Consider the following 22,986-nt stretch of genomic DNA (forward strand, 5'->3'; position numbering starts at 1 on the left):
GAATGCATCTTGATTGCATATTTGATCAATTTCAGACTGCAGAAGTTGGTAAAAATCTTCAGTTTCTTCATCTTTGCCCCAGTGGTTGATTTGTAAATTTGAATAATAAATTAGCTCATGAAAATCCTGTGAATCACAACAGAATATTATCTGATACAGTGCTGCAAGATAAGCCTCTTAATGTTGGAAGACACTCAAAATACACAACACAGTAATGGGCTCTGGTATACCAATGATCATGAAGGTGGCTCAGGACTAAGCAATGTTTCGTTCAGTTTTACGTGGGGTCACCACAAGTTGGAGCCAACTCTATGGCAACTAATAACAAATAACATCATCCTGGTGTTTCTGTTGAGAATCCCACTTGACAAGTGGGGCACCCAGAACTTGAACATATCATCTGGACACAGCCTGACCAGCAATCCTCACACATGTTTGTAAGACCACAGTGATCAAAACAAACATAATCAGTTTTGACATTAAAGACACAGGCATCTTTTCTTCAGCAAATGTCACTGTGGTTTCAAAGCCTAAGTGTGATGTGCGAACGGACAACATTTTTGAAGTATTTCCTGCTCAACCATAGGGTGAAATTATGCAAGCGGGTAAGTCCTGCACACAGCTGCATCACATTCTTAACACCTGCAACCAAAAAAATGTTTTGAAAATAATTGTACATTTTTTTATTTTTGGATTGGTTAGTTTTCTGTTATTTCATACTGTGAAAGACCTTCTGATGCACTGAATCTTCAGCTGGAAAGAGAATTGGGGAACTTTCAAAGTTTTGCAAATATAAAAAGAGACTTCACTTGAGTTTTATTTCATTAATGCGCGTAAGTGCATGTCACTGATGCACATAACGCAGCCCGGGAACTTTTCATTAAAAAAAAAAGTGCAGTCACTAGTCCTATCAACCAGACCCTGCTTTTTCTGAAGTGCGCCCCAGAATCACCCCTTGGCTTTTTGGCAGTTTTTCCTGTCGGGGGTGGAGGAGGGGATCTCATCTTGTGTGAGCGAAAAGCAGCACGGAGCTCCCCTGACCCGTGGCATCCTCCCTGGCTTTTTCAGTCAAACAGCTTGGATTTCCTGAAATTGTTGAACTGCATGTAAGCGCAGGAGTTCCCTCCCCCGCATCCCTCCCCACCCCGGCTCAACCCTTGCCCGGCGAGAGTTGCTGTACCGGAGGAGGAGGAGTGGGATGGCGTGGGGGCCGCTGGAGGGAAAATAAAACGATGTGCCCAAGACAGGAAAAGTGGGAGGAGGACGGGGAGGAGGAGGTCGTGAGACAAGAGCGGAGGAAAACGTGTCACAAGGCCGGCTCTGGTATCTCCGCGGCCGCGGAGTTTGTTGACTGCCGCGCGAGAGGAACTGAGGCTGGACCAGACCCCGCGGCGACTGGGAGGGCGTGCTGGGCAGACGGAGCGCGGTGGCGCAAACCTTCCAGATCGCTTGTTTGTCTCCGGTGAGAAAACTTTCTCGGGAGGACTGGAAACTTTTTCCTGGCGCGCGGAGTCCGGGGTGGAGGCGAGTTGCGGGTGTGCGCGACTCGAGGTGACTCACCCCGGGGACCCCAAGGGGGTGAGTGGGGAAGTCCCCAGGAGGGGCCTGAGTTGTAGGCTTAGAAATGGCACAAGATTGAGAACGAAGTCGCCTGGCAAACTGGTGCTTGTGTCGACAGCAGCTACCAGTGGGGGAAAGGGTTACGCTTGGGGGCAGCCGGGCGTGGGACTCCCTCATGGCTAAGGATCCTCCGATGGGACGCTGCAGGCAGGCGTAGGGGACTGGACGCGTGACCACCATGGGAAGGAGGGGGTTGCAAAGGAGGTCGCGCCTCCGTCTGCCGTTTAGGGTGGGCGAGGGACTGCTGTGGGGTGGAATACTGGATGCCGCCGGTCGTGGGACCCAGGCTGGGCCAGGAGATCGAAAAAGAAAGTGTGCATGTTTGTCTCTTTCGTTCTCCCCCGGCTCAAGGAGCAAATCTTAAGAGCTTCCCTGCTTGGGCGCGGGCGATTCGGTGCCCCGAAACAGCCGGTCTTTTCCTGCAGTCCCCCTTTTTCGGGAGGAAAGGGAGGGCAGGGAAGGTGGCCGCTTTGTCCTGCGCGCGGCTGAACTTATGCGCTCCGCGTACTAGGGCCGGCCGGGGCGCAGTCCGCTGGGGACCTCCTCAGGGCTGGCGGCGAGGAAGCCCTGGAGCGGCCCTGCGGCTGCCTCTGCGCCTGCCTCTGCGCGGGCGGCATCCCCTTTCCGTTTCAACTTTCGCGCCCGCGCTCCATTTGGCAAGGCTTTCCCAAGCGCGCCTACTGTGCGCGTGCGGCGGCCTCACTGCGTGCAGGGAGCGCTCTGGAGCCCGCGCCCCGGCGCTCGGACCCTCCCTTCCCAGTCCTCTACTCTTCCCTGCAGGCGGCCCCGGCGAGCCAGACGAGGCTGTGTACGTGCGAATTGTGCTTCAGGAACCGTCCTCAGGGTTCCTCCCTGGTTGGCAGTAGGGTTTTCCCCCTTTTCTCCCAACCCCTGCCGTCGGTCACATGCCGCCGCCTCTTCCCTGCAGTGCCAGGAGCCCGCGTTTTGTTTGTCAGCAGTAAGGCAGAGAATATTTATAGACGCCACTGCAATCCTGCGGTGTGCAAGGTTTCAATTACAGTATTCCCATGTGCCCCACAAGACGGGAGGTTCACGCGCGGTGGCTCAGCGGCACATCTGCCCCTGGAGACCCGCAGGGAGAAAGCTCTGGGTTGGGTTCTCCGGGCAGCCCTGCTTGGGCAGAGTTCTGCACCTTTTAGCCTAGACGATAGGTGCAAATTTAGATGACCCCAGATGAGTTGTATGTGACCCCTGCAAAGGACCAAGGCAGACCAGGGACACCAAAGGTCCTAATTGCCTCCACCCCCACACCAAGGGACGTTGCTCATTTTGGCCTCCCTTTGTGATCCTGACCACCGTGGGTTGCAGTCGTGATCTTTCATTGCCCCACATGCTGCAGAACGTTACAGCCCTATTCTGGTAAATTGCTTTCAGGGTGGTAGGCGCTGATATTGACTAAGTGAAGCAGCAAGCTGCTCAGGAGGGGAAATGGAGCTTGCAGAGACTAATTTAGGCACATTTTAAATTTAGCCCCTGGTGAGGTTCCCACCACGACTGAGAAAGGTGCACTTGTCATCTCTGTAGAAGCTGGCTGGTTGGTCTTCTTTGGTTGCAGCGTTGAGCCCTGGAATCTGATCAAGGGTGCTGGTCAGAGGAACTGACCAGCTGTGGAATGTAGCTTGGCAGATAAGGGAAGCAATGCTTGGTCAATCCACAAAGTTGTGTTCAGTTTTCATTCCTTACCTTTGTCCTTTCAGTATTTTACTGCATCTTCTAACAGCTAGAGCCAGTAATAGTGTAAAGAAGAAAGGCACTAGAAATAAGCTAGTCCAAGTGGTGTTATTCTCAAGAGTGGGACCTCAAATCTTTTCACATCCAGAGACCCATAGATGTATATTTATTTCAATAATGTAATGTGTTTCAATATTAAAAGAATGTTTCCCTTATTTAAAAACGGGTCAAACATCTCTTGAGGTTTTGTTATATTTTAGACTTTGTGCTGAGAGATTTTGATATTATATAATCTTCTTTAAAACAATCATGAGGTAGATACTATTGTATCTCCATTTTATAGGTGAGCCCACTGAGGTTCAAGGCCACATACACTGTGATGGAGCCGAGAATGGATTTCAGATCTGTGATTCCAGGCTCCTAGGGTCAGCCTGTACTGGTGCTGTCTTTCCCTTCAATTCTCCAGTTGTTGACTAGATCATCCTGTATTTGATTCACTTGGTGGCTTTTTTTTTTTTAAATGTCACAAAGTGACTCAGTTATTGAATAAAATCCTAATCTTGTCTTTAGAAAGATGTTACATTACCTGAAAATCTAAGCCTGGTAGTCCAGACCTAAATGTCGTAATTCTTTCATCAACTTAATGTATGTGCAACATTTAAGCCATTTATCTGTAGAAAATTGAATCCAAGAAGGACTTTGTGGATTTTTTAAAATTTTTTCAGATGTCTTTATCCTAGTGATTTGTAAGTTTACGTATTTCCCTGTGGTCATTCTTTTTGTACTGCCCTTGTACAAGGGAAAACATGCTGACATCTTTCTTGAGTTGCAGGCTTTTTCCTTTTCATCCTTTTTGCAGAGTTAGGCCAATACAGAACTGGTTGACTTGAGAAATAAGAGTGTGAACCTCCCTAAAAGATCCTTACAGTGTCTAGTACTTGTCATTAAAAGTTTGTTCCCTAGAGTTACCTCTCTAAAAGGTTATTAAAGGCAGTGCTTATAGTAATGATCAGTTGTTAACAAGTCAGTGTGAGTTAATATCTCAGTTGTTGAAATTTGGAGATAAAGTATTTTATGGATTTTGTACAGGGTAGGTTTGGAATTTGGGAACACAGAGAGTGGTACCCTGATAAACAGAAGGCACTGTTTTATAAGGGAAGGGGCCGCAGTGGGGCCGAGAAAAGAGGGAGGATGGCTAGATGACATAAGACAATGATAGGGCATCAGAGGCAAAATTGAATTAATTCACATTTTCGTCAGGGGTTGGAGGCCCAAGGTTTATTCTGAAACTAGTATAGTTAAACCAATCGAGCCAACTTATTTATTGGACAACTACCATGAGCCAAGGGTGGTTATGACAGTGTTATTTGAGCCTCCCAGCAACCTGGGAGGGTAGATATTATTTTCTCTATTTTAAGAAGAGAGAACAGAGGTTCAGAAAGGGTTTCCCAATGTCAAAAAGCCATTAACTTAAGTCGCTTGTTCTTTGCAGTACCTTTTGATTCCTACCCTTGGAGGCCTTCCATGAAGAATCCAGAGTCACAAGTATTCAAGAAGGTCGTAGCAGTTTACATGGAAGTTTCTGGATCAGAAGTTGATATCAGAGCAGTGTGGGGGCTCTAAAATGAAGGGGCAGGAGGTGGGTGAACATTGGAGACCGAAGGGACAGTCTGGATAATTCTGACAGTAGTTATTCCCTGGAAGGAGAGAGCCAGGCCCTGTAGATATTTTGACTGTAGAGAATTACTAGCATTGCCTAGGATGTGATGGCTGTCAGACTGCAGAGCCAGACCTGTCGATTGACATTCCAGAAGAGATTCCCAGAGGGGAGAAGAGGGAGAGTAAGTACATCCGCCTCCCTCTGAATGCCTTCTGCCATAAACGTGCCTGGTTAGAGTCTCCGGTTATTGTCGGTATAAATTAGGGAGCTGTGAGACCTGTTTCCAATTTAATTGGACTTGGCCCTTTGAGGTAATGTCACCCAATCTCTCTTTTTAAATATTCTTTTCTTATGCTTTGCCAGTTTATGGCCTTTGTAGATCAATCCTTGGATTTCCACATTTCATTTGGGGGAGAGAGAGAGAAAGCAAAGGTTAGTGATTACCTAAATTGGTTTAGGTTATGTCTAGCAGTGTTTAAAGAAATACTGCTTGCTCTCTAATTACCATCAACTGGGAATTTAAACGGTCTATTAAATTGAAGCTTATTATCGTGTTTTTTTTTACCCCCTGATGCTTTCAGTTCTAATACATTCTGTGATTTTAGAGGTGTTTGTGTATTCTTCAAATATATAGAAAATATTCCCTGTTCCTCCCCACCCCCCTTAAAAACATTACATTTTCTATAGCAGGATAATAAATGGTATCATTATGTACTGGCCTTATTAAAAAGCAAAAGCCTATAGCAATGTTCAGCTGGCACTGTCAGCCTCCAGAGAGCAACTGGGTAACTGCGTTCTTTGTCAGAAATTTAGGGATATTATGTGAAGCGTTTTGGATGGACTATGGCCTGGTCATTTTTCTCTGTAGTAAAGGGGTATGTTTGGAATTAAAATTATCACCTTTATTCTGTGTTTGAGCTCTGACTCACCCTTTCTAAAAATATGAGTGTCCTTTATCTAAGTGGTGGCTCAGTGGTTAAGAACTGAGCTGCTAACCAAAAGGTTGGCAGTTCAAATCCACCAGCACCTCCCCGGAAACCCCATGGGGCAGTTCTACTCTGTCCTATAGGATCTCTATGAATTGGAATCGACTTGCCGGCAACGGGTTTGGGTTTGGTTTTCTAAGTGGATGGTGTGTGTTTTTCAGGGCCAGGACTACCAGTTGCCTGTGAGTCAACTCAGACTCATGGCAACCCCATGTGTGTCAGGGTAGAACTCTGCTCCATAGGGTTTTTAGTAGATGATTTTTTGGAAGTGGATCACCAAACCTTTCTTCCGACGTGCCTCTGGGTAGACTCGAACCTCCAGCCTTTTGGTTAGCAGCCAAGTTCGTTAACCATTTGCACCACCCAGGGGCTCCTCAGGGCCGGGTTGAGGGCGAGGCAAATGAGGCGCCTAGGGTGTAAAACTTAAGGTGCTTGCACGACTCTGAGAGTGAGCATCTCCTTAAATTCTGTACTCCAGGCACCTCACTGCCTCAGCCTAGTCCTAGCCCTGATGTGCTTATGTGTGAACTGTGCCCAGAAGGGTTTTGGAGAGCGGTGGAACGCACCAAAATCTTTCCGTCTGTTTTGACCTTGGCCTATGGAAAATCTGGTAAACATCAGCCCTGCCAATGTTCAGTTGTAATTATATGTACAATTTATTTTGCATGTAATTAAATGTTACATAAAATTACATATTTACTTGTGTTATTTATCTCTCTAGGCTTTCATTCTCTTTCCCTCTCCTCAATTTTGCAGTGTAAATATAAAATTTCTCTCACGCGCACATCAGTATTCCGGTTTCACTGTAGCTGCTTGCCAAACACCAGCAACACCTCCATTTCTTGCTTCTCTCCTTACTTTACTTATCCCTTTGGTGACCCTATTATTTTCTGCTTTGAAATTTTTTTTTTTTTTTTGATACCATGTGTTTTCATTAATGGATGTATGCTGAGTCATGGGGTGTGTTTACATTTGGGGTTGGTAATATGGATTTTGAGAAATATTATCTGGGACTACATGGTTACCACTGGACTTTTTGCGTTCTCAAGCCTGCTGATTGATGGGTGACCGTCTTTCCCAATGAACCTTGGTTGCTGAAAATATGGTGGGTCACCTTCCATTAGGTTACATGGGGAACCTCCAGTTTTCCAAATATGACACACAAAAAAACCAAAACCAAGCCCACCAGGGCTCCCTAACTATCACAAAGGAAACCATAAATATGCTTAAAAGGCACATCTAGGGGTACAAAAGCCAAAAGAGACAACATTTTTACCCAGTCATACTTCCTGGTTGCACTACCTTACTTGCGAGCCTCATATTACAGATATTTTGCTTCAACTAACATTTCTTTCGCCTTTTGCCATTACGCAAGTCCCCACTGAAGGGCAGCAAGTACTTTCAGCAGGAAAAGCATACTCCCAAAGAACTCCAGAGGTATAAAAAGTATTTGGGATACTGTATGTCCACGGGTCACCAAAGGGTTATTATGGAACTTTCTCCAACTTTGCTGGTTCTTTTTGGCATAGGCCGAGTTCTCTGTTTTGTTGAAGGCATCTATGACAGCAATTTGATTTCTAGCAAGTACTAGGAATAAGGGACTGCTTTGGACTCCTGTGGAATCCCTGGGTGGTGCAACTGGTTAACAATGGTCAGCTACTAACCAAAAGGTTGGCAGTTCAAGTCCATCCAGAAAGGCCTCGGAAGAAACGCCTGGCAGTCTGCTTCCAAAACATCAGCCATTGAAAACCCTGTGGAGCACAGTTCTACTCTGACACATGGAGTCACCATTAGTCAGAGCTGACTTGAGGGCAACTGCTTTGTTTTTTTGTTTTTGGGCTCTTTTGGCTGTTCAGAAACTAAAGTGTATGTCAGCTTAAGTGGAGCCCGAGAGAGTACCTGAAAGAATTTGTTTTTGTCTTTTTCCCAAGGACTGAGGGCAAAAACTCACAAAGGGCTCTGATGTCTGTCTGTATTAGTCTGAACTGAGCTGCCTCAAGCCCTGTCACAACCTGCTCGTGACCTCAACTGCGTAAATCTGCATTGTAAACCTTTATATGCTCATTTAGTTCTAAGTACTCCTTTGGAACTGGTTCAGCGTCAGGCCCGCATGTCTTTGGGGGAGACCATGTCAACGGCTGCTGTCACTTTGGAGAATTCTTCTTCAGCCGTGGTAGCTGCTGGAGTCCACCACTGTGGGAGCTGTATGGCTATTTTCATTATAAAATATCCGGAGGCAAAATTAGTGGGTGTCATGGGTTAAATTGTGTCCCCCCAAAATGTGTGTATCAATTTGGCTGGGCCATGATTCCCAGTATTGTGTGGTTGTCCTCCATTTTGTGATTGTAATTGTATGTTAAAGAGAATTAAGGTGGTATTTTAACACCCTTACTAAAGTCACATCCCTGATTCAATGTAAAGGGGGTTTCCCTGGGGTGTGGCCTGCACCACATTTTATCTTATAAGAGATAAAAGCAAAGGGAAGCAAGCAGAGAGTTGAGGACCTCATATGACCAAGAAAGCAGTGCTGGGAGCAGAGCACATCCTTTGGATCCAGGGTTCCTGGACAGAGAAGCTCCTAGTCCGGGGCCAGATAGATGGGAAGGCCCATAGAGACAGAAAGCCTTCCCCTGGAGCTGACGCCCTGAATTTGGACTTTTAGCCCACTTTACTGTGAAGAGTTAAATTTGTCTTTGTTAAAGCCATCTACTTGTGGTATTTCTGTTACAGCAGCACTGGATGGCTAAGACAGTGGGTAAGCATAGAAATCCTTTGTGGTGTTTTGAGATAATTAAAAAAAAAAAAGTCTTAACCAAGAGGACAATAGGTTCCTTTCAGAAAAGACCTCAAGACACTCCCAAAGGTCAGTATCAATTTTTCTGTATTGTTGAAAGAGCCACACTTTGTTCTTACTTGGCATCATGGTGACAACACAGGTCAGGGAATTGAGATTGGAATCTGGTCTTGGCAGTTCCATGAACAAGGTGTAAGACCATGGGCAAGTCGCTCAGGTGCTCTGGGCCTCAGTTTTCCTATCCATAAAATGATGGGATTGGCCTGCCACCAAGGTTTCTTTCTGTTCTAAAATTCCATGATGGCCAAGGAAGCATGGCCTAGAAGAGTGGTTCTCAGTGTACATACAAATCACCTGAGGATCTTGTTACACTGTGGATTCTGATTCATTAGGTCTGGGGTGGGGCCTGAGATTCTGCATTTCTAATAAGCTCCCAGATGATGGTGACTCTCCTGATTCTCAGATCAGTTTGGATAGCAAGGCACTAGAGTCTAGACCAGAGTGTCTTGGCCTTGACACTTGTGGTGCAGTGAATTACTTAATATGGCCCTTCTAGCCATAGTTTTTGTAACACCTGCCAAATAACTGGGTGACACTGTGCAAATAAGGTGCTTGTGGCCCACCAAGGGGATTGAATAGCTTGCTAATGATGCAGATAAGGTGTGTGGAACCCTAACGAGGGGATTGGTCAGTTTTGCCATCCTGCTAGACTTAAAATTAGCCATTCCAGAGGTGGCGGGGGGGAACCTGACTACCATCAAGAAGAAGAGATGGGAGCGGAATGCATCCTTCAGACCCGGGGTCCCCATGCTGAGAACCTCCTAGACCCAGGAGACAGAGAGAGCTGTAAGACCAGAGACGGCGCAAGATGGCAAGAAGCAGTAGCAGAGAAACAGTGGCAGCAGAGACAGCAGAACCAGGAGATGGTGCAGTGGGCTTCCCGGCCCATGGAGCAAGAAAGCTGAGCGCCTTCGGGCAGGAGGCTTGCTCGCAGAGTGGGGATGCCTCAGTGCACTTGTCGGAAGAGCTCGGTTTGCCAGCCTATGGTGCTAGAGAGCTGAGCACCTTCAAGCCAAGGCTTACTGGCAGAGTGGGGTGCCTCTGGGCACTCATCGGTGGAGCTAAAGACCTTTGTAACACTAGCCTAAGCAGGGCAGAGGCGAGGCCGAGGGGCCAAGGGGCTGAGAGGCCTGCCTGTGAGCACAGCTGAGAAGAAGCTGTCCTGATTGAAGAACTGTATCCTGAGTCGTTTTTGATCCTGAATTGTAACCTATTACTTCCCTAAGGAGGGATTAGTCCCTGGAGAAAGACATGATGCTTTGTAAAGGAAGACTCTCCACGAGATGGATCGACACGGTGGCTGCAACAGTGGGCTCAAGCATAACGATTGTGAGGATGGCACAGGACCAGGCAGTGTTTCATTCTGTTGTGCATAGGGTCGCTATGAGTTGGAACCGACTCGACAGCACCTAACAACAACAACAACATTTCCCTAATAAACCCCATAATTGTGAGCATTGTCTGTGAGTTCTGTGTGGCCATTGCAACAAATTATTAAATCCAGCAGAGAAGTAGAGAGTGCTGTGGGAGGGCTGGCTGATGTCAAAATTGATATAAAGGTAGGAGAGAGGAGGTATGTCTGACCTCTGCCTCATAGGAATAAGCCTTGGGCCGTTGATCTTGATTCTCCTTCCCCCTTGTGAAGTTAGAGGTGGTCAGACACTGCCAGTACGTCCTTTTGCAGTTCGTACTACCATTTTTTACGCTATTGACATTTTGGGCTGGATAATTCTTTGATGTGGGTGCAGACCTGTGCATTGTAGGATATTTAGCAGCATCTCTAATATCCTCCCACTAGATGCCCTTAGCACCCCCACCCCCAGCTTGACAATCCAAAATATCTTGGAGATTGTCAGATGTCTCCTAGGAGACAAAACCACCCCTGATTGAGAACCACTGGTCTAGACCAGTCTTCTCAAGCCCATTTGTACATTAGAAACACCTGAAATACGTCCAGAAAGTACAGATTTCTGTGCCAAAGTCCAAATCTCAGATCTAATGCATCAGAATCACCAGGTGAGGGCTCAGGAATCTATACTTGTTAATAATAAGGTGATGGAGTTAGCCAAGAGTTTTCCTGTTTGAGATTTTGGAAAAGTAGAAGTCCTAGACTTCAGTTCCAGCACTATCCCATCACAGATGTGGGACCACGGGCAAATTGCTTAATTGTTCTGAACCAGGAATCCTTTGCTTCTAAAATAACCTGTTGGCGTCAAGTCGATTGCGACTCATAGCGACCCTACAGGACAGAGTAGAACTGCCCCATAGAGTTTCCAGAGAACAGCTGGTGGATTCAAACTGCCAACCTTTTGGTTAGCAGCCAAACGCTTAACCACTGCGCCACCAAGGCTGCCACTTCTAAAACAGGAGTAATAATAATTCCTGTCATAGGGTTGTTGGGGGGATCAAATGAGAGAACAAGAGAAAGAGCTTTAGAAATTGTCAAGTGCTGTGGAGATGTTAGTGGTGATTGCTATACCACAGGCCTGTGGAATCTTATTGATTCAATGACTTTCTTTGTTTTTCCCAGGACTGTTTATCTTCCCTCAGGCCTAGCTCAGTCACCTTCCCAGTATCTCCTCTCATCATTACATTAGTCCTTGCAGTTACAAGCTGTGTGCTTTCTCTTCCAGTCACTCGAATACAAGGATCTCAGACTGGCAACCCATGGGCCAAACTTTGTCATCAGACGTGTATTTGGCTTGCATAACGTTTTGGGAAAAAAAATATTTTTTTCCCCCAGCCTTTAAAGCTGATAAAACGGATAATGATAATGGTTAAACAAAATGATAAACCTAAGTAGTGTCACTGAATTGTAAATGTGAAGAATGTTGAAAAGGCAAACAATTTGTTACAAGTACGTTTACGACAATAAAAAAATAAAGAGGTTAAAAATAAAAAAGTTGGAGGATTTGACAGATACACTCAGATTTCCGGCTTTTCTTTAATTAAAAAAAAAGACAGGATATTTCACGATACTGGCCCTGGTGGCGCGTTAGTGAAGCGTTCAGCTGCTAACCGAAAGGTCGGCAGTTCGAATCCATCAGCCACTCTTTGGAAACCATACGGGGCAGTTCTCCGTGCTACGAGTCGGAATCAACTCGACAGCAAGGGGTTTGGGTTTTTTTAGCTCTGTTTTCTGCAGGAAGGTTGAAAGCTGTTCTTCTCAACACGTGTTCTCTTTAGTTCGCCGCACTCTGCACCTGACCCTCTTGCCACAGTTGTGCTACCTGCCTTGGCCCCGTAGGCGTGTGCGTTTGCCACCCCTGCCGTAGGCCTTCCTGTCTTCCTCCTTCATCCTGACCAGTTACTCTCTGTTGTCTTTTGTTTTATTATTTTTGGCAGGAGCCACAGGTGCTCATTGTTGTGTCCAGCATGGTAGGTGCTCCCTAGATATTTGTTGAAATAGTATATTTTCATCCTATGCTAGTCTCTTTACTCATAAAAACAGGATACTCCTTGAGCTTTTAAAGCAATTTCCTACGAAACCTTGTTTTCCCTTCTCAGAAATTTTTTCCCCACTCTTCAGTGTTCATACTGTTTAGAGTAGGGGGCAAGGAAATGGAGAAACTGTATTTTTCAGTTGACCTCTCCTCAGCTTTGCGTTGTAATTCTAGAATGTGATTTAACCTTTCTGCCTCAGTCTGGTCTCAACTGTCCATCTCAACTCAACCCTTGTGTCAAGTTGCATTTATAACATTACTTTTGGGTGTTTCCTGCCAGACCCTGAGATGCTTGGGGACAGATATCTTATTCTTCTTTGCCCTCCTTCAGCTTCCTTTATTCAGAGCCTGGGACACAGTAAACGCTCCAACGTTTGATTAAATGAACTTGAATTGAGCTTATGACCTACGTGAAATGACCGGATCCGGATATTCCCTTCAGTTTTCTGACCCTCTGTTTAGTATTCTTTATACCAGGCTCTCGGAGGCAGTGGTAATTCAGTGGTAGAATTCTCAGCTTTCAGGTAGGAGACCTGGGTTCGATTCCTGGCCAGTGCACCTCATTTGCACTGACTGTGCCAGTGGAGGCTTGCGTGTTGCTATAATGTTGAACAGGTTTCAGCGGAGCTTCCAGACTAAGACAGACTAGGAAAAAAGGCCTGGCGATCTACTTCTGAGAATCAGCCAGGGAAAACCCTATGGATCACAATGGTCCAGTCCACAACCAATCATGGGGATGGTGCAGGACTGGGCAGCATTTTGTTCATTGTGCATGAGGTCCCCATGAGTTGGGGGTTCACTCGACAGTGGCTAACAGCAGCAACAATCTATCTGGCTCCGCTGCCTGGGAGAAATTTCCTTTCTCTTCATCTCCTTTTCTTTTGCAAAAGCATTTAATCCTCTTCTGGAAATGAAAGAGTGGAGCTAATTTTTAATAAATAGCACATTTTAGTCTATAGCACGTTTTCCCACTGTTAAAACTCTCCTTGGCTGCCAGACAGTAGCTTTTGACCTTTCTCTCACGCACAGGGACTTTTTTATGTGTGACATGTCAGAAATATAATTGCTAGCATAATGGTCAGGCTGAGCTACTGCCTGTGTCTAGACTTTTGGGCTTGTCATCTGGTAGGCACCGCAGAATCACTCTGTATGGCGTTTATTGGCCACACCCAAACTATTTGCTCTCCAGGAAACTTGATACTTAAAGTGGGGCTAATAGATGAGTAAATAAGATGTGTGGTTATTTCCCCCAAGTTTTGCTTAACTTGACTAAAGAAGGGGATTTTTCTGGTGATTACACAGTGCTTTGCAGGCCAAAGTGAAGATGTTGATGATATAATTACCACTTTTAGGTGAATCCAAATTGTTAGTGTTCTGAGTACCATGGACATTTAGCAAATGCTGTTAAGCAGAAACAAACACTTGAGCTTGCATCCCGCTTGCTCTAATAGTTACCAAAACCAGTTGCCATGGAGTCCATTCCAACTCATGGCGACCCCATGTGTGTCAGAGTAGAACTGTGCTCCATAGGATTTTCTTTTTTTTGTTTTATTGTTGAGAATATACACAGCAAAGCATACATCAATTCAACAGTTTCTAACGGACAGTTCAGGGACATTGATACATACTTCGAGTTCAGTCATTCTCACCCTACTTTTCTGAGTTGTACCTCCCCCATTAACATAAATTCACTGGCCCCTAATGGCTGATTTTTCAGAAGTAGATCGCCAGGCCTTTCTCTTGAGGCATCTCTGGGTGGACTCAAATCTCCAATCTTGTAGTTAGCAGCGAGCACATTAACTGTTTGCACCACCCGGGGACTCTGCTCTAATAGTCATTGTTACACAAATTTAGACTCTCAGAGTCTCTGAGTGTACCCTGTTTCTAGGGGAGCACTGGGAAAGTGGTCCCATTCTTTCCATTGAGCTTTTTCCATCGCCCAAACCTGACCCTTAACATTTTCGTGTTTGTAGAAGTCAGTGTCCACCCCTTGACCCTAACAGTTTTGTCTCCTAAGAGTTGCAGAGGTCTTTAGTCAAAATGAATGTGCTGTGCTACGCAGTGGGCCCCTCTACTCTGCCATGTTGGTAGACTACACTGAATCTGAGAGCACATCTAGGGTCCATGCCTCTGCATACAATGATGCTTAGGTGGACCCAAGTTCAGTCAGTGGGGAAGAGGAGTTTTCTTGTCCTTCAGAAATGGAAAGCTTCTCTTTATGGTGGTTTAGAAGTCCGAATTTCATTCCATCATTCAAAACTTACTGGGTGCCTTTTATGTGCCCAGTGCTGTGCTCAGCATGGGGATATAGCAGTGAATGAGCCAAACAAGGTCCTTGCCCTTAAGGAACTTATATTCTATTAGAGCTAGTCAGACAGTGAACACGTAAACAAATAAGCACTATGATTGCAGCTCACTTGGTAAATGCCATGAAGAAACGAAGCCACCTTCCTGTAAGGAGCAGAGCGTGTTTGCCGCTTGGATGAGGTAGGATGCTGTCAGGTGATGTTCATGAAGGGATGTGTTGAGGGTGCTCATTCACTTGGCTTTGTGTATGGTAGACATGAGCACTGTTTAAAACAGAAGGGTTAGGTGCTCAAGCTCTGGAATCAGATAGGATTTGGCTCTTGGTCCCTCTTTCTAAGTCGTCTGGCTTTGGGTAAATTAATTCCCATACTTCAGTTTCTTCATTTGCAAACCGGGAATGTTAAAATCTACTTTATTGGTTTAGGATGGAAATTAAGTGAGATAATGAATGCAGAGGGCTTGGCACAGCCATATCATGGTCAGTCTCTGATGATAAATAGCATTATTTTCATTATCAACAATAATAAAATGTCATGGTAGGTAATTGATTTCACAAAATGGTCCCACCGCTCTTCAAAAATCTGCTTCTGACTTGGTTTTCCATCCAGTGTGCCAGGGTGGGGGATCTTGGAGTTCAGATCTAGTTTCCTAGGTTGGATTTGAGGGTTCTGCTTGCTCTGTGTTTCCTTCAGAGATACCTTGGGACTGCTGGCTTGCCTTGTTGCTCTGGAAAGTGTGTCTGGGTGTGTATATAATACAGAGGGGTGTGTGTGGCTCCTTCTAATGATTAGAGGTGGAGTGAAGTGAGATGATACAGAAAGAGCTGGTTAGTTAAGGGGCTGGTAACTTAGATGTTGGAATTGACTTGATGGCAACTAACAACAATAACAACTTAGACAATGTGGCGGATGGGAGTTGAAGCATCAGCCAGGGGCTGGTTCTGGGTTTGTGCTGTGTCAGGGCCAATCCCCTGCAGAGTCTCTCAGAGATGCCCTGTTCAGTCGGACTCCCAGGGAAAGGGCTGATTGCATAGGTGGTGATGCAAGATAATCATGGGCATCAGCTAGGCCAAACCCATAATTAACTGATAGGGAAACATACCCAGAGAAGCCGAGTGGCTTGCCCAGAGCCACAGTGTCTAGTTAGTGCAGGCTTACATTACACTTGGCTTAACTCTGGGTGAAAGGTCTGAGAAGGTTGGTGGTCATGGCTGCGATGGGGTAAAATAAAGGTCACAGACCTATATGTTTGGCACCTAAAGTGCTGGTTAACCTGGTGAATTGGTTGCCAACACTTAAAAATCAGATGATTTCACATTTTGAAAAACATAGAGCTCTGGTGGTGCAATGGTTAAGAGTTCGGCTGCTAACCAAAAGGCTGGCAGTTCAAATCCATCAGCCACTGCTTGGAAACCCTATGGGGCAGTTCTGCTCTGTCCTGTAGGGTCCCTGAGAGTCGGTATTGACTCTATGACAACAGGTTTTTGGGGTTTCTTAGAAAAATCAGATCTGGCAAAACTGGGCTTATATCTCGAAATGGCAAAAACCAGATGGGACTGAGTAGCGGCTGCCTCCTTTAGCCTCGGCAGGTGCTGCCCAGTAAGACGTACCATCAGCTGACATTACCCTGCCAGCTCACTCACTGTGACAGTCAAGGTCTGGCACCTTTGCTAGTTTGTGATGTGTGGTGCCAAAAAGGAGAGAAATTGGTTCTTCCCTTTCTCTTCTTTTCCAGCCAGGCTCATGTATCCCTGATGAAGGACTCTCCCTACACAAGGCAGCTCCTGTTGTGGAATAAGTGGTGAAGCAATACATTTGTGTTGAATGAATGAATGGATGAATGAATGAATGCTGTAACTGAAAGAGCACTGGACTTGGGATCAGAAGCTAAGTTTGAATCCTGACTGTCTCCAAACAGCTGAATAACTTGGAACAAATCGTATAACTTTCCTCTTTTTGTCTTGCTTTTTTTTTTTTGGTGAGGGGGAGGGTCACTATTGTCCTTATTTATTTGAATAAGTAATACAGGCAGTCCCTGGGTTATGAAAGTCTGACTTACGTACAACCCCTAGTTACCGTAAAGCAGATTATATTAAAAATTCGAGGTACATACAATGGTTCATAATAACAAATGGGTGCTACTTTGCAATGTGGATCAAAACATTATTATTATTATTGTTACTATATTATGTTAAAGATGTTTTAGTGTATCTGGAAGTGTTTCTTTAATTTTTTTTATGCATAGAAAGGTAAGCTATATGTTGTATACTAAGACAAACATTTGAGTGACATTAGATAGAAACCTTTCTTACTGTTCCAATTTACGTACAAATTCAATTTAAAGACAGACTTAGGACCAGAACTTGTTCATAATCCAGTGACTGCCTGTATGTTTCATGTTTCCAAACTCAAAAGGTACAAAAGGGTTTATAGAGAAAAGTGTTTTCCACTGTGCCCTACTGTGCCACCCAACTCCCTTGCCTGGGGGAAAACAGTGCTATCAGTTTCTTGACTGTCCTTCCAGAGGTTCCTTATGCATTGTTGATTTGTTTTTAGTTGCCTTGAGTCGGTTCTGACTCACGGGGACCTTATGTATAACAACGAAATGATGCCCAGTGTACAATGCAATATGTAAACGTTCCTTTTCATCTTTTTTAACATATGTGGTAGCATACTACACACATTGATCTACATGTAGCCTTTTTTCCATTCAGAGCATCCCCTGGAGAGCACCCCGTGTCAGGGCATAAAGGGCTTTCTCGTTCTTTCTTAGAGCCTGCCTAGTGTTCTAATGCGTGAGATACCACAATTGATGTAGCCAGTCCCTGGTTGAAGAACATTTAGGTTATTTCCAACTGTTTGCTATCATAAAAAAGGCTGCTGTGAAGAACTCTGTTTGTTAGGTGTCATTTGACATGACTGGAGAAACATTGCCGGAAGTGGAATTGCTGGGTCAGAGGGTATGGCCTTCGTCAGTTCGGTAAATCTTGTCAAATTTCCCTCTGTAGCAGTTGCTCCAGACTGCCCTCCCCTCAGCAGTGAGTGAGAGTGCCTCTTTCCCAACATCCCTGCCGCAGGGCACCTTTTTGAGCCTAAGAGGGTCCTGTGAAGAGCATAGTGTTTTATACGAATATTAAAAATAGCTGTAACTTCTTGGGTCCCTCCTATGTCCATAGGGTCGCTAGAAGTCGAAATTAACTAGGCAGCAATGGGTTTAGTTTTTTTTTTTAACTATGTGCCAGGATGTAATCTGGGTTATCTCATTTAATTTTAACAACACTGAGAGAAACATTACCCTCATTCGACAGTTGAGGATACTGAAATTCAGAGAATTTGAATAATTTGCCCAGGTGTCTCAGCTAATAAAGTGTGTAGGCTGGGTTTGAACCCAGGTTTGTCATATTTCAATACTGTGCTCTTTTCAGATGGCAAAGCCCCATGTAATTTTAGATGTCAGTGTTTTGAGCTAATGCTTGCTTATAGTTACATCTTCGACAACAGTGCCTCTCTTGTAGCTGGTTTGTGCGCTCATTCAGCAAATATCCACGGAATGCCTGCTATGTATGACCGCTACACTAAGCCCCAGGAATGCACCTGGGGTCGAGACAAATGCGGTCCCTGCCCTTACAGACTCATGAAAACAATTAACAAATACAGTAAAACGTGCGAGAGCCGGAACCTGTGTAAGGCGGAAGCCTGTCAGAGAAGGAAAACTCAAATATTTTCCGCTAAAATGAGCGACAGAAAAGTGGTAACCCCCGAGACTGTGGCCCCCGGACACCCTGCTAACCCAGAACTGAAGTCACCAGGACTCCCAAAGTTCACCATCAGCCAAAGATTAGACAGGCCTATAAAACAAACAATAACACATGTGAGGAACACACTTCTTAGTTCAGTCAAGTATACGAGACCAAATGGGCAACACCTGTCCAAAAACACAGATGAGAAGGAGGAAGGGACAGGAAGACTGGATGAATGGACTCGGAGAACTCAAGGTGGAGAGGGAAAGGGGGCGAGTGCTGACACATTGCGGGGATTGCAACCAATGTCACAAAACAATTTTTACAAATTTTTGAATGGGAAACTAATTTGTGCTGTGAACTTTCACCTGAAACATAATAAGATTAAAAAGAAAAAAAGTAAGACTGCACCCTGTCAAAGGTAGAAAACTTGCAAGACCCGGAAGAACAAGGCAGTCCTGTCGAGTTCCAGCTCTCACAGGTTTCACTGTAATTCCATGGACATTTATTGAGGTCGAATGTGACATGACTACAAAGGATGTGGGGAGGCTGCTCTGTGGGGTGATTTGGCTTAGTCAGGGGTGAGGGGGAAGGAAGGCCTCTCTGAGCAAGTGAAGGATGGGTGATAAAGGTTGTGTGGGTTTGAGCCTGAAAAAGTGAGTGGGAAGTATTCGTGCAGAGGACCCAGCACGTGTGAAGCTCCTGAGGCAGGAAAGGAAGAGCAGGCAGTGTTTGAGGAACGAAGGAGGGCCACCATGAGCTGGTGTGCAGAGTGGTGGGAGGTGAGGGTGAGAGGATGGAGCTTGGGGTTTTTTTCTAAAAGCTGTGGGAAGCCTTTGAAGGCATTTAAGCAACAGAGAGGATCCCTGGTGGCGCAGTGGTTAAGAGCTTGGCTGCTAACCTAAAGGTCTGCAGTTTGAATCTGCCAGCCGCGCCTTGGAAACCCTATGGGGCAGTTCTAGTCTGTCCTATAGGATTGCTATGACTCAAAATAGACTCGACGGCAATGGATTAAGCAACAGAGTGACATGAGCGTGGTGGGCTCTGTTCTGTTGGATTCTTGTCCCAGTGCCTCCTCTTACAAGCTGTGTGACCTTAGACAAATTAAACACTTAGCACCTACATTTCCTTCTCTGTAAGGCTCATATGCATGCGAAAGCTGGACAAAGAATAAAAGAGACAGAAAAAGAACTGATGCGTTTGAATTCTGGTGTTGGTGAAGAATATTGCATATACCATGGACTGCCAGAAGAACAAACAAATCAGTCTTAGAAGAAATACAGCTGGAATACTCCTTAGAAGTGAGGATGGCAAAACTACTTCTTGCTTACTTTGGACACATTATCAGGAAAGGCCAACAGAAAATGACATCACTTTTGGTAAAGTAGAGGGCCAGCAAAAATGAGGAAAAGCCTTGATGAGATGGATTGACACAATAGCTCAAGCATATCAAAGATCATGGAGATGGCATAGAACCAGGCAAATGTTTTGTGCTGTTATACATAAGGCCTCCGTCAGTCAAAGCTGACTGGATGGCAACTAACAAGAACAATAACAACAAAGATGGGGATGGTAATAGCACCTACCTCCTGATGGTTGTAAAGATCAGACGCAGGGGTTTTCAGAGTTTTTTGAGTGCAACTCACCCTATGAAATACAATTCACATTTGGACTCAATATATAATATTTTATTTCCTGGGTGATGCAAATGGTTAACTGGTTAACGTGCTCAGCTGCTAACTGAAAGGTTGGCATTCAGATCCACCCAGAGGCACCTCAGAAGAAGAGCCTGGCAGTCTACTTCCGAAAAATCTGCCATTGAAAATACCCTGCCACACAATCTACTTCTGAAAAATCAGCCATTGAAAATATACTGAACTCTATAGAGCACAGTTCTACTCTGCACACATGGGGTCACCATGAGGTGGAATCACCTAGACGACAACCCCCACCAGCAGCAAATACATATACAAGTTTCACCCAAGTGTGATGCACTCTAATATTTTCTGTTCTATTTCGTTAAAGATTTTTGTTCAAAACCTCCTAAAATAATTTTAAAACACTGAGGTAATACATGTCAAGTGCCTGATACACAGTCAGCACTCAGTAAATGAATGGTGCTGTCATTATCATCATCGTCATTATACAGCTAATTCTGGCGGCAGTTAGAGAATGGATTGGTTGAGTTACATGACAGTATCTTAACCCTGACGGTGCTGAAGGACATCACATCTTCATTTCTGCTTTCAAGTCCCAGTGAAGAGGTCCCACGCTGGGCCTCCTTGCTGCAGAGGCTCCTTAGGGGTACGTGTAAAATGGACTGCCTGTCATGTTTCCCTGGGAACGGGCTTCTCCTCGTTTTCCAGACTGTCACACAGACTGTGTGGCTCGGTTTTCTTTGACTTCTTTGTTGTTTACGCTCAGAATGCCTTTTTCCTGGAAGCCCCAGAGTCATTATAAGCCACCCACTTCTTTATTTTAAGCTGTTGTGCCATGATTCTACTTCCCTTTTCTGAGTCAAAGCTTGGAGATTTAGTGGAATTCATTTGCATTTTCCACACAGTGGACCACCTTCGTTCAGCCACTGGCTCTGTCATCAGGGCTATGCCCCCCCCCACCCCAGGCCCCACTCCCAGGCCCTGGCCCTGGACGCTGGGAGGAAAAAGCTAGAAACTCCTGTAGGGTGAGCCTTAGAGAGCAAGGCCAGTGATGGTCCCCATTGCCGTGTAACCACCACAGCACTTTGTTATCCAGGGCCCTCAGGAGCCCTTAGTAATGCCGCAGGCCTGCTGTCCAGATATCTGATGAGAACCCTCTAAGTGCCAAACCCACTGCCAGCGATTCCAACACATAGTGAGGCTTTAGGACAGAGTAGAGCTGCCCCATAGTGTTTCAAGGCTGTAATCTTTACGGAAGCAGGTGCCACGTCTTTCTTTGGAGGAGGGGCTGGGGGTTCGAACTGCTGACTTTTTGGTTAGCAGCCAAGTGCTTAACCGCTGTGCAACCAGGGCTCCTGTAAGCATCAGAAACTTAACCATTTACATCATTTATTTTTATTTTTATTTTATTGTACTTTAAGTGAAGGTTTACAATTCAAGTTAGTCTTTCATACAAAAATTTATACATACATTGTTATGTGACCCTAGTTGCTCTCCCTGTACTGTGACAGCACACTCTTCCTTTCCACCCCTGATTTCCCATGTCCATTCAGCCAGCTCCTGACCCTCTCTGCCTTCTCATCTTGCCTCTGGACAGGAGCTGCCCATTTAGTCTCATGTATGAGCTAAGAAGCACACTCTTCACGAGTATCATTTTATGTCCCATAGTCCAGTCTAATCTTTATCTGAAGAGTTGGCCTCGGGAATGGTTTTAGTTCTGGGTTGACAGAGAGTCTGGGGGAATGCTTTCTGGGGTTCCTGCGGTCTCAGTCAGACCATTAAATCTGGTCTTTTTACTAGAACTTGAGTTCTGCACCCCAGTTTTCTCCTGCTCCATCAGGGACTCTCTGTTGTGTTCTCTGTCAGGGCGGTCATTGGTGGTAGCCGGGCACCATTTAGTTCTTCTGGTCTCAGGCTGATGGAGTCTCTGGTTTATGTGGCCCGTTTTGTCTCTTGGGCTAATGTTTTCCTTGTAACGTTGGTGTTCTTCATTCTCCTTTACTCCAGGTGGGTTGGGAACAATTGATGAACGTTAGATGGCCTCTCACTAGCTTTTAAGACCCTGGACGCCACTCACCAAAGCAGGGTGCAGAACGTATTCTCAATAAGCTTTGTTATGCCAGTTGACCTAGATGTCCCCTGAAACATGGTCCCCAGACCCCTACCCCTGCTACTCTGTCCCTCAGCGTTTGATTGTATTCAGGAAACTTCTTAGCTTTGGTTTAGTCCAGTTGTGCTAACTTCCGCTGTAGTGTGTGCTGGCCTTCCCTCCACCTAAGATAATTGTTATCTACTATCTAATTAGTAAATAACCCTCACCCTCCCTCCCCACCTGTCATGGTTTGAATTATGTCGCCCCAAAAATGTGTGTATCAATTTGGCTGGGCCATGATTCCCAGAATTGTGTGGTTGGCCTCCATTTTGTGATTGTAATTTTATGTTACAGAGGATTAGGGTGGGATTGTAACACCACCTTTACCCAGGTTACATCCCTGATCCAGTGTAAAGGGAGTTTCCCTGGTGTGTGGCCTGCACCACCTTTTATCTCTCAAGAGATAAAAGGAAAGGGAAGCAAGCAAAGAGTTGGGGACCTCATACCATCAAGAAAGCAGTGCCGGGAGCGGAGCGCGTCCTTTGGACTGGGGTCCCTGTGCAGAGAAACTCCTAGTCCGGGGGAACACTGCAGAGAAGAAGGCTGACAGAGGGAAAAAGGCTTCTCCTGGAGCTGATGCCCTGAATTTGGACTTTTCGCCTACTTTACTGTGAAGAAATAAATTTCTCTTTGTTAAAGCCATCCACTTGTGGTATTTCTGTTAGAGCAGCACTAGATGACTAAGGAACCACCCTCGTAACCATCAAAGAATGTTTTCTTCTGTGTTTAAACCTTTTCTTGAGTCCTTATAATAGTGGTTGTATACAATACTTGTCCTTCTGTGACTGACTGAATTCACTCAGCATAATGACCTCCAGCTTCCTCCATGTTATAAGATGTTTCACAGCTTCATTGTTGTTCTTTATCATTGCATA

At 45.3% G+C, this 22,986-nt stretch overlaps 1 protein-coding gene across 2 annotated transcripts in view; it reads left to right on the plus strand.

Annotated features, from left to right (window-relative positions):
• Positions 1 to 1,150: 1,150 nt before the first annotated feature.
• Positions 1,151 to 22,986, plus strand: part of PRR5L (proline rich 5 like) — a 92,743-nt gene continuing 70,907 nt past the window's right edge. For both annotated transcript variants that reach the window (XM_004369805.2, XM_023738400.1), the window contains exon 1: positions 1,151 to 1,462. The gene's annotated coding sequence lies outside the window, so the exon portion shown is untranslated. The remainder of the gene's footprint in view (positions 1,463 to 22,986) is intronic.

The sequence above is a fragment of the Trichechus manatus genome, unplaced genomic scaffold (assembly GCF_000243295.1).
Source record: "Trichechus manatus latirostris isolate Lorelei unplaced genomic scaffold, TriManLat1.0 scaffold00006, whole genome shotgun sequence".
Classification (NCBI taxonomy): Eukaryota; Metazoa; Chordata; class Mammalia; order Sirenia; family Trichechidae; genus Trichechus; species Trichechus manatus.